General features: G+C 43.8%; 1 long non-coding RNA gene across 2 annotated transcripts in view; it reads left to right on the forward strand.

Annotated features, from left to right (window-relative positions):
• The window catches only part of LOC105421717 (uncharacterized), an 80,778-nt gene that overhangs the window by 24,044 nt on the left and 44,289 nt on the right, over window positions 1-12,445 (forward strand). Inside the window, exon 4 of one of the 2 annotated variants that reach the window (XR_016049159.1) lies at window positions 3,208-3,623. The exons of the other annotated variant lie outside the window; for it this stretch is intronic. This is a non-coding gene — a long non-coding RNA (uncharacterized LOC105421717). Of the gene's footprint in view, window positions 1-3,207; window positions 3,624-12,445 lie in introns of those variants that run through there. 2 annotated transcript variants of the gene reach the window in all.

Here is a 12,445-nt window from a genome sequence, read left to right on the forward strand (position 1 = left end):
CTAAGACAAAGAAACCCACAGGAACAATGCCCTTCAACACGACACTCAATTGACAGACGGGCCCGATCTAACGAATGAGGTCCGTACAAAATCCTCAGCTTCATAATCACAAACAATCCACATGAGGGTGAGGACATTGATAAGATACCTCAAAAAAATCTCTTCTCCCCTAAAGTCTTCACAGACAGACCTACGAACAATGCATCCCTACGTTGGAGCATCCTAGTTGCACCATTGCGTGAATCTCCTCGACGTTCACATGGTCCTGTGGCTAGGAGGAAAAAAAATAATAAAGTTGTGGGAAATTTTTCATATTTCATCCTTGTCCCTTCTCTCGAACCACAACAATCGGTGGGGCAAGTTATTTGAACGCATTTTTCAGCACCTTAGTCGCTAATGCGGAATAACGAGGAAGCAGGTCAATAAAGCCTGACAAAAAATTTTGAAAATTTTGATAGTCTTAGAATGGCCCCAAAATTGGTAAAGATCCTCATCAGCACTCCAAAAGGCCACCTGCCAAGTTTCATTGCAATCATACATATTTAAGGCAGCAAACACAAAGAAACAATTTCGATAAACTTGGCCTCTAGCACCCTGAAATGGACCTCGTAATTAGAGCTATATTTTCGGTGAGTCAAATTTCTCTAAGACCACTACCATTGGATCCAGCACGATCGAAAACTCCCATGGGTCAAGTTTTGGCTTAATCAGGCACTCCAAGACAAAGTTATGGGTAAAATACCAAAATGGGGTAGGCCGCACACTATTCGCATGTGGCTACGCTGCACCAAAATACCATTAAAGGTGGTTGCTTTTAGAGTCATGGGTAGTGAATTTCGGGGCATATATCTCACTCGATCCAAGTCAGATCATGCTCAAATTTGGTGAGCGTGTTCGTCTCTTCAATATGAGCATTTTGTTATGTGGTACGCTCAGTGACGATGCCCGAGCAGGGAGAAAAACTAGAAAGAAGTTGCTAATCCTTGAAGAAAATTGCAGAAAATTCAGCAGCAGCATGCCTCACTCAAGTAGCCAAATCATGACGCTCTCGTACCCGATCGACATGAAACCAATTACATTATGTGCGTAAGGTCCGAGGCTATCTCTGGTTCGAGCCTTGCAAATGATGAACAGTTGAATTTCACACACGGAGACATCGAAGCTGTTCTAAATTCTAGTAGCTAGATTTCAAGATTCTGGAAAAAAACTCAAGACGAAAAAATCTTCATTCGGACATGAAATCGAGCCACGCTTGTTGCAACATGATCGTGACAGCATGCTTAGTATGATTCAACAAAGAAACAAAATAAGAACATTGAGGAACGAGTGCACTATCGATCCAAAGTTTTCAAGATTCATCCAAAATTCAAGTTTCATAATCATAGCTCAAAAACATGTTTCATGGTTTGAATTTGGTATCAAATCGATCGTCATGTCGAGCCTTACAAGAAAAAATTATATTTTAATCAAACGAGCATCATAGCAAGCCCGGATCAGTCATAGAAGATCATGTAAGTTCTCGAGCAGCAGCAGAGACTGTTCTGAAATTCCCCACATTATTAGGCAAGGACAAAAAAGTCCTTTTGTACCCATTTTTACAATTTTTTTTAATTCAATTAAATTGTAATTATCTTCATTTTTAGTTAGTTTTTGGGCGTCCACCCATGTTTGGGCCCAATTCTATAAAAACATGCAAAGCTTCATTGTAAAAGGCTCTTGGGTTCAATCTTCAAATTTCAATAAAGACTTTAATTTTTTCTTACGTTCATGGGTGTGTCTTGGAGAGAGAGAGGAGAGAGAAGAAAAGGGATAGTACCCATCGGTAAGGTAACTTTCTCTCTCCTCCCTTCTTTTTCTCTCCTCCCCTTTTTTTTCTCTCTTTTTCTCTCTCTTCTTCTCATCTCTCTCTCATTTCTCTCTCTTCTTCTCATCTCTATCTCTCTTTCTCTCTCCTTCTCATCTCTATCTCTCTCTTCTTGTCTCTATCTCTCTTTCTTTCTCCTCTCTTCCTAACGCAGCTAACGATGCTCAACACTGCCTGTATCCTTCTGTCTCCTCTCCTCCTAACATAGTCAATGATGCTCAGTGCCTGTATCCTTCTCTCTCCTCACATTCTAACGCAATCAGCGATGTTTAATGCCATCTATGTCCTCTCTCTCTTCTTTGTCTAACACAATCGGTGATGCTCAACACTGCCTGTATCCTTCTCTCTCCTCTCTTCCTAACGTAGCTGACGAAGCTCAGCTCCATTTGTGTCCTCTCTCTTCTTTATTTAACATAGTCGGTGATGCTCAGCGCCGTCTGTATCCTTCTCTCTCGTCTCTTTCTAACACAATTGAGAAGCTCAGCGCCCCCTGTGTGTTATCTCTCATGTTCTTCTAACACAGCCGGCCATGATTAGCACCGTCTATGTCCTCTCTTTCTTCTTTGTTTAACACAACCAATGAATCTCAGCGCCGCCTGCGTCTTATCATGCCCCTTCCCCCACCACAGACGACGAAGGTCAAGCGGCGTTTGTGTTCCCTTCTTTCTCTCTCTTCTGTCACATTGACGGGAGAACATTGTTGCCTGTGCCTTCACCTTCTTCTCTTAACTTGTCATAACCAGCAGAGACATATCGCCGACGAAGCTTTCTTTCTCCTCCTCTGATTGTCGTCTGTATCTTTGCTCCTTCCTTCTCTCTTCTCTCATGCTTTTCCCCTCTTTTCTTTCTCTTCCTCTCCTTTTTTTTTTTTTTTTCTATTCTCTTCTTCTTCTCTTATCTTAATCTTTATTCTTTCTCTATGATCTCCATTCTTTATGTTATTCTTTCGTTTGATTAAGAGGAGTCAAGATTAGCCGTCCACGGTAATCTTGTCATTTAGCCGTAATGTTGTTGTACCAGAATTATTGTGCCCGCTTTATTGCCACGACAGACAAACCATCATGTCTAGCTAGTCAATATCGGTATTGATGTCTAGTAGTAATTCTCTTAAGCCGGTCTTAGTTACCGAGCCCGTTTTATTGCCACGTCAGACCAATTACCTACCAGCTTAATCATTGTGTTGATCTCCCTGCCTAATCAAATTCTTCTCTCCCCCATCTCTCTTCTCTCAGTATTCTCTTGTTCTTTTTGAATATGCATGCTTGTGTACGTTCACTCAAAAGCAAGGTGAGGTCTGTTGACCCACTCGTCTTATAATATTTTCCATATATGTGTGATTGCAGAAAACAGGAGAATATAAGCCAAGGGAGGCGATTCCGAACCAGTTTTACGATTGGAGGGAATTCTTCATGATATAGAGGGTGTCCACACTAGCCTGCCTGAGTAAGTCCAGAACCCACCTTAAATTCCTCTCTCATCAGTTAGTAATACATGCCCTTGTTCTCGCACGAGGTTCCCGAGAGAGCGATCTCAAAGTCCAGAGTCTCCCTGAAACCCGAGACACATGCCGCCTGATCATCCTGATCTGGAGGGCGAGATCGAGGCACCTAATCAGCAAGAGCAATGCTTCGGCATAGCTACTCTCCTTCTCTCTTATGTGAGAGTACTACTGCATAATAGACTTGTAACCTCCCTAATAATGGGCTTTTTAGCTTGAAACTCCTTATAATGCAATAAAGAGAATTAAACTTTGTTTGAATTGTCTTGCTTCTTTTCATTGTATTTCTTTTTGCCTTCTTTTTATTCTTCCTTTTTGCCACGTATTGAGTCTTTTGATTGTATCAGGGTAGTACTTCTTTAAATATCGCCCATTGATGGGGGGCATCGCCTCTTCTCCATCAGGAAGTGCCAGTATGTAAGCGTCATTTGGCGAGACTGTCTTAACTATAAAGGGGCCTTCCCATTTAGGTTCAAACTTCCCTTTACGTCACCCTTGCATAACGATCGACCTTTTAACTTCTAGAATCAGATCCCCACGAGCGAATGAGCGGACTTTGATTGACTTGTCGAAAGCCCTCTTCATTCTCCCCTGGTTAAGTTCGAGATTCTGTTGAGCTTCCAATCTCTTTCGTCAAGTGCATCCAACTCTTGATAACAAAGGTTGAATCTCTCATCTTCGATCAAACCATGATGTATGGTGACACAAAGCGAGGGCAATTGAAACTCGAGGGGTAAGACTGCTTCACCTCCATAAACTACACTTCACATGGTGATGCGATAGGCCCACAACGCTTCAGGAAGCTTCTCATGCCAGTTCTTCTTCATCTTTGATATTGACTTCCTTAAAACACTGCACAGAGTCTTATTGAAAGCCTCGACTAAGCCATTTAATTGAGGGTGGTACATAGTCGAGTACTTCCACTAGAACCAAACTGGTTAATTAGGCGATCAATAAGATGACTCTTGAACTGAGGGCCATTGTCTGATCAGGCACTCCAAATCAGTATATGATATGATGCTGTAAAAAATTAACAATTGCGGCCCCTGGGACTTGCTTAAGGGGAACCGCTCTTCTCTAATACTGCACTAATAAAGCACGGGGCTATTAAGATGTAGAATATTTCCCCTATACTCTTTCAATCTCTTAAGATTTGAAATCTCAGCCATACTCCCCATCCTCCGTTGAATTGGGTCTATCTTTTGATTCTGGTCTACCCTGAGAGATAAAGTAGCCCGTACCTCTCCTATTCATTATGGTAATCTATCCCGTATCTATTGATGACTAAAACCCCCCTTCACTCGTGGGACAAGGTTCTTCTTTCTGTTCTGATTTGGAATGGAATAACTTCCCCACCTCACTACTCAACCGTAGCTTTCTACCTTTTGATTATGGTAATTTAGTCTTCATCATACAACACCCATGCCACTTTCACCTGTAGTTGCAGCAGCCGTTTTTCTTTCTTTTACGAAAGAAGGAGCAAGCAACCAAGCAACGACTTTCGTGCTAGCACACTTTCCTGTTGCTTGGTTGTTGGTGTAGTTTTCTTCCCTCCCTCCCAAATTTTGCCAAATGATTCAAGACCTGAACTGAAAGAGACTATCCAAACAAAGCTTTCCGACTTGGCCTTAAGAAGCTTGTATCCTTTAGAATATTGGGACCTAACGAGACAGGACAGCCTATACCGAAGGAGACAAATTCATACCCCGCCAATTTCTAGGGCTTGCCTTGCTCGAATGTTCTTGCCTTTGCCCCCACGCCAGCTTGCTCTCCCATCCCTCCCACCTTTGCCTATACCTATGCTTATATTCCCTCCACTGGTTGATCGACGAGTCCACTGGCATCTAGAGCAGTATATGTAACTTCAAGGTATTCCACTAGACCAGGTACTCGCTATAGAGGCTACGAACCTTACAACAGGCTATATCTTTGTTGGAATTGATTCTGATCGAGGTAGTGTATGGGATGCATCTAATCCGCGTATGGAACCACAATCTCTGCTGCTAGCTTTGCACTCGAAGGATCTTAAAATGGCTCCCTTTATTAGGTGGAGCCGAGCGAAGGGGAGCTGGGATAGGAAGGTGCGACAGGCAAGGTGCAAGGGCATTTGTCAATGCGTGCTTCACTCCCGTGCCCCTGCTCAAGTCTCTGCAGTGGCAGGTATAGGGCCATTCCCGATCAAATCAATGAACTTGAGGCTGCTCGAACAATCTCCCTTCCCTCCTCCATAGCCTTGCATCAACTCCCGCCACGAGCTATTGGTCAATCGTCTTTACAACAGCAGCAGTGCATTCCTCCCTACCTACTACGATATAGGTAGCCGCCCGCCCGCTTAGCCAGTCCGAGCCAACTGCGGAGCCTATCTTGTGCCTCTTAACAACCGCGCTAGTCAGAATTTGGGGAAAGATAGAGAGCTCTCTAGGCTCTCCTGATCAAATTGATAGTTCTATTTGCCAGTCCATGAATATGCTGCACCCAACAGTTCGAGGAGTTGGCCATCCATCCGGAATAAGGAGATACGGTTCGATAGAAGCCCTGCCTCGAAAATGTCAAGGAGTTTTGGGTGGATCAGATGGCATTCCAGTATCCGACCCATCTCTTTCTACCGATTCCCTAAGAGTCCCATTCATTCGTTTATGGGAGCGACTATCAAAAAACATCTTCAGCCCCTCATTCTCCACCGCAAGTTGGGCATCAAGTGATTAGCTAGCATAAGAATAGCCGTTGATGATTCCATCTGATTCAATGTCTTTCATTCCCTGCCCTAGGAGCTGATTGACTCTGTTCGACCTGCCGCTTTGGGATCAATAGCCACCCCCTCGAAGCTTCGAATGAATCCGACTTGACTATTGTTCAGCCCACCTTTGATGATCAGCTCAGGCATTGTCGATTAACAAGACTCAAAAAAGATGTTTCCATGTTCGACCTTTCATACCCAATGAAGCCAAGGTAGAGAAGTCTTTGAAGGAAGCTGCAACTGCGGTGTAGGATGGAACTAGGATAACGTCGTCATAGAGTGACGACTCTCCCCCCCTTCCAACTCGTACTCTAATATTAGATCTTCTCCTCCTACCCCTCAGCCTTCCCGAGCTGAATAACGACCCAGTGATAACCTGGGCTTCTAAGCCCATAGATTGAATAACCTGCCGAATCACTTGATTCATTGTGCAAGCGCGACCAGCCCTTGTTCCCAGAGATCGATGCAACAACTACTGGTTGATCTCCATGACTTGCGACTCCAAACTCTTAGAGAGCTTCACCATCAAAGATTCGAGGTTACACGCTCCCAAAAGCAGTGGAGACCACCACTACCTGAGGATCGACGAGCAAGAGCTAAAGGCTAGGCTAGCAGTCGATAGTAATTCCTTATCCACATATAGCTTGCTATTATCACTTACTACCTTACCAAGCCAAGTTAATATTATGACTCTCCCAACCCTACTCACATTCTGATTTCATAGTAATAGCTCCCCTGCCAACCCTACCACTAAGCCCGGGACCGACAGAACTATGAAATGCAGTTCCCCCCTCACCGACGCTTCCCCCCTCGCCGACACTTCCCCCTCATCTTTCAGCGATGTATAGCCAGATCAACCGAGAACCACGTTATCAACGGATACGGGTAGAGTAAGTAGCTGCAGTTGGGACTGATGCAGATTCAGATGATCATGTTTAGGGACAGTTGCAGCCAGCCGCAAGAGGAGCCGCAGCCTCTCATAGTCAAGCCACAGCTGCAACACCTTGCTGCAGCCGCAATCTAGCCATAAAGGCAGCCCGTAGCTTGTAGTCAAGCCGCGGATTAGGGAGCTACAGTCAGAGCTACGCGAGCAGTTACCGTTGGGCCCCGAACCTTTGTTCGAGCATCAAATCTATTGCACTCCAGTATTTTTCCTCGAATCTGCTTTTGCTTGATTCAAACCTGCGGCTTTCTCAGAGTTTTTCATAAAAGGTTTGTTTGCTTTGCTCCCCACAACCTGATTTGTTTATTGCCAGTATATATCGACGACTGAAGATAATCATCCGAAACCATCTTACCAGCTCAAACTCTTACACCTTCAGGAGAAGGATATTCTGGTTCTGGATATTCAAGTTTGTCTTATCTAGTCATGGATAATCCAGGAATCCAGATCATCTCTCAAAAACAAAATGGCAATAATTATAACATGATAAAGCTCGATCGGTTCTATTTTTCCTTGGAGGAAAGAAGTCTTGAGGTTATTTATCGGACTCATCCAATACCATGGAATTAGTTGATTGGACAGCCAAAAAGAAGTTCATCATGTCTTGGCTGGTGGAACTTGTGACATTGCAGCCAGTCTTATTTTCATGTCTACCGCTAAATAGGTATGGGACCATCTTCACAGTCTTTTCTTTAGAGGCAATGATACGAAAATTATTCAGTTAGAACAATAGATTCAAAATCTTAGACAAAGACAAGGAAGCACCTGAATCTTACATTATAAGAAAGTAAAGTTCTTTTAATGGTTGGAAGTCCTTTCTTATACACCTGTTGGAGCATGCTCCTGTGAATGCAAATGTGGGTCCAAGCAATCCCTTTTGAATCATTACCAGAAACAGCGTTTATTTCAACTTCTTACTGGCTTATGATCAAACTTTGAATATAGAAATCCTAAGCATCTATAAAAAGTGTTAAGAGCAAGAAAATGCCGTGCAACGGCTTTCGCGCTAGCATGCAGCAAGAAAACGGATGCGCTATCGAGTGAGTTCAGTATACTACACGAGGCATTAGAGCAACGGCTTTCGCGCTAGAGCGCTCTCCCGTTGCTTGGTGCTTGGCCCCCTATCTACTTGATGAAGAGGAAAGGCAATCAATTGCAAGAAGTGTTGTTGCATTTGTTGATCACTCATCTTTAGTATCCTTTGCTCCCTCATATGGAAGAGGAAAAGGTACTGCTAAAGGAGTCGGCTCAGAAAGGAACGGTGTCAACCTCCTTTCTGCAAATCTTGCAAAAAGAAGGGACACAGGGTGGAGACTTAAGACTCCAAAACAAGTAATCAAACATAGTCACCACAGTGGTCACTGAAGAAAAGTCTGCCAGTCAAGCCCTCATGTAACTATGCCTAATGAGCTTCTTCAACAACAACTATAAGTTATCATAGTCAATGGTACATCTTCAGCTGCGTCTGCTAACAGAGTTCACTGTTTAAGGTAAACACTCTTGTTTTTCCATGAGCTCTACAAATCTGGATTCCGGATTCTGGTGCAACAAATCACATGACAGGTAACGCATCTGCTTTTACATCCTCACTATAATTCTTTGGTAATCCTGTTTGTTGTAGTTCTTGCTGTTCTCTTTCAATATCGAAGAGAGGTTGCTCTATCACCTTCTATGCACTTAAACGATGTTTTCATTCTATTATACCTAAGCTTGAAAACTTCTCTATTCGTCAGTCAAACTAGAAAGAGTTCGCCGTCTCGCTATGTCGTTCACGACCGGGAAGACGATTGGACACGGTAAAGAGGTGGGAGGGCTCTATGTGTTTGATGGGGCTTCCTCACCATAACTTCAGCATTGGCTGTGACTTCACCAAAAAAAGGAAATAAGGTATGGGAATTGTGGCACAAAAGACTCGCATGATCAATGTCTAAATCAAATATCTCGATGCCTCCCTTCTCTCTCTAGTACTACTTGTTTGGTTTAGACAATCAAGATTGTTTTGCTTATGTTTGGCCAATTGAAAAGCGACAGCCGGAAAGTTTTGTTTTTTCAAAAATTCATTCTGATATTAGGGGGCCTGCCCCCATATTCTGGTTATCAATACTTTGTTTCATTTGTGGATGTCTAGAGCGGTATGGATTTATATGCTTAGACACTCACTAAAGTTAGTGATATCTTTCAATCCTTCTATGAAAAAAAAAAGACCCAATTGGGGAAGTACATTCCAATTCTTAGATCTGACAATGGTGGGCTCTAAAGATCTTCATTCCTTCCTAGGGAAAACGAGCATTATTCATCAATACACATGTCCTTACACACCCTAGCAGAAAGGAAAAAGAGGCATCTGTTAGAGGTTGCTCGTGCACTCAAGATATGAATGTTCCGAAAACTTATTGGTCAGAAGCAATAATGACTGCAGCCTATTTGATTAATAGAATGGGATCTGTAGTTTGCAAAGAGAAAAAAGTCCTCTCCTCAAGAAAAAACCTTCTTATGAGCGCTTACGGGTATTTGGAAGTACTTGTTTTGCTCATATTTAACCTCATCATGATTCATTTTTCCAAAAGCAAGGAAACTCGTCTGTTTTGGTTATCTGCCTTCTCATCAAGGTATAAATTCTCCCGTAACAAAGAAAATGGTTACCTCTCGTCATGTCACCTTTTTCGAGGAACAACCTCAGAGAAGAAATGCCCCAACCGCTCCTCAGAGTCATATCCCACTCTTCCTCTGCCTGTCTCAGGGGAGAATTTAGACAATCACAGTGAATTGCAACAGGCCTTAGACAGTCACAATGAATAGGAGCAACAACAGCAAACGGAACAACAGCAATTGAGGACCCCGGCATCCACGATTACAGTAAATTACAGAGCTTACCAAAAGGAAGAGGGCTGCAGCCGCAAATCTCCAGCAGCACAGAGCCTCCTCATCTCTCTACAGCAGCCGATCAGTCTACTCAAGTATCAGATCCTTCTCTCTTGATTCGTCGTTCATCCCATACCAAGTTTCCAATATAGCGTTTTGTCTCTTGTGAGTCTTTTTCCAGAAATCATCGTGTCACTTCTCTTTTGTCTATCAAAGAACCGCAGAAGCATAAACTAAAAGGTGTTGGCAGGAGGCAATGCAGAAATCAATTGAAGCATTACAGAAAAACAAGACCTGGGAGTTGGGGAAATTAGCCTCAAGTTGTTGGATGCAAATGGCTTTCCAAGGTCAAGCATAAGGCAAATGGAACGATAGAGAGGTTCAAAGCGCGTCTGGTAGCCAAGCCAAGGGGGGGGGGGGGGGGGGGGGGGGGGGTAGACTATGAGGAAACGTTTGCTCCGATTGCTAAAATTATGAATGTAAGATGCATTCTGTCCATAGCATCGGATGAGAACTTTTTCAGTTAGATGTTCAAAATGCCTTCCTTCATGACAAGAAGACGTGTATAAAGAAAACCAAGTTCCGAAAGACTGACTTTACTCATCTTCGGAATCCAGCCACGAAAAAGCAAGAAAAGAATACCAATTAACTCAACTAGTGAGATCTAAATCTTGGCCAAAAGAAAGGGATGTATGTCTTCGTGTTCCACCCAGCCATGATGCATGACAGGAGAGAGCGAGCACAAGAAAGAAAGGGGCCGAGCCGGATAAGTGGAAGAATGAGTTTCATATCATATTAAGAAGCGTCAATTTTCTTAATACCCGAACTGCCCTGTTTCCCGTGGCGGCACATTAGTCGGCTGATTCTCGACCTCGTGTTGGCAGTGAGCCTTCGTTTGTCCCGAAATTACTTATCTTCGATATCCCTGATTAGACACTTGGCGAGCGTGGCTTGGTCTCATGCACATCACGTCTCTCAACCTCTCTCTTGAATAGGCGGCTCAAGATCCCCTTCTTAGCTCTAAGGTAAGGCTAAGACGTAGTCCCATCTGCCTAGTCACGCATTTATGTGATGATTTGCAGTGCCTGCATTGTACTGGCCGGACCATGTTCTATTTCAGTGGCTGCCCGCTCGCCTCCCCTTCCCTTGCCCAGACACAGAAGACAAAATGAATGATCTTACTGCCATTTCTTCTCCTTTTATTCCACTTCTTCCATCCCACTCTATGCCTTCTGTCAAACAAATATTCGATCCTAACATAGAATAGAAATTGCATGAATAGGAATGAGATGTGCCTGGTTCATTTGATTGGTCCGGGCTGAAATGACTTACATTGAACCTCCAAACTAAACTAAACGCTGGAAATTCTTTGTAGTTCAATTGATCTTAGGTAAAGCAGGGACTCGATCGGCGGAGATGGAAATCCCGTATGACATGTCTCATAAGTCGCACTATACACCCCTCCTCTCCAGGACCAGACCCACGATCAGGCAGGAAATTGCCTGCTTTTTCGGAGCTCCCTTTCACGGCACTAACGGCCACTTCTTTAGCACGACACTTGTCTGCTAACAAGTTCATCTGGCTGGTGCACCAACCCGCCCAGCCGGTGTTAGCGCACCCTTCTCTTCCATCATCTCTCGCAAGGTGTTGTGTCTCGCTTACAAAAACCTTCCCTTCCCGTCGTCTGGTGCCCTCGTGGTAGTACGAGATGGAGGGCAGTGCTCATAATGAAATCATCATAGAATGATTGATCAGGACCACCACTGCATTTAGTCCAAAACACTCAGGCGACGTAGGTCAATGAGTGAGGGAGGAAGGGCGTAGGTACTCCCAAACCTGCTGAGGGCTTCTTAGCCTGGAGTGACCTACGGGCCGATCGCTAGTTCAGCCCCCTACCTTCAGGGGAAGCATAGGAATTACTTGCTATTGGAACGAAGGAAGGCGAAGCCAATCACTCCAGTCACGAAAGGCCGCAGTGACCAAGGAGAAAGAATTCCATGACCAAAGGTCCGTTTCTCCCAATCAGACAAAGTTGGGCTTCAGCCCGAAGGTGAAGAAGGGTCTCAAAGGGATGATAGCAAGGACCGAAGGGGTATAATAGGTCCGATCGGGTGTCGGACTGAATTGAATCCTCCATAAAAAGTATTATATATTCTTATATCCAGAAGCAAGGTCGGCAAAATCATAGAACGTGTGGCGTTGGAAAACTTTATAGAAGGAAAAGTTTGCAGTATTGTCGATGAGCATATCTATGTGTGGTAGCAGAAAATCATCTTTCGGGCTTGCCTTGTTTAGGTCTCGATAGTGAACACACATTCTGACTCTTCCATCTTTCTTTGAGACTGGCACTATATTTGCTACCCATTATGGATACCATGATACCATTAGAAATCCGGCATTGAGTTGTTTCTAAACTTCTTCTTTGATCTTCAACTAAGCATCCATTTTCATCCTCCTCAATTTTTGTTTAACTAGCTTGCATTCCGGTCTAAGCGATAAATGGTGGACCACCATGTCAGTGTCTAACCCAGGCATATTCTC

This window comes from Amborella trichopoda, chromosome 2 (genome assembly GCF_054954075.1).
Source record: "Amborella trichopoda isolate Santa Cruz 75 chromosome 2, AtrichopodaSantaCruz75HAP2 v2.0, whole genome shotgun sequence".
NCBI classification, from domain to species: Eukaryota; Viridiplantae; Streptophyta; class Magnoliopsida; order Amborellales; family Amborellaceae; genus Amborella; species Amborella trichopoda.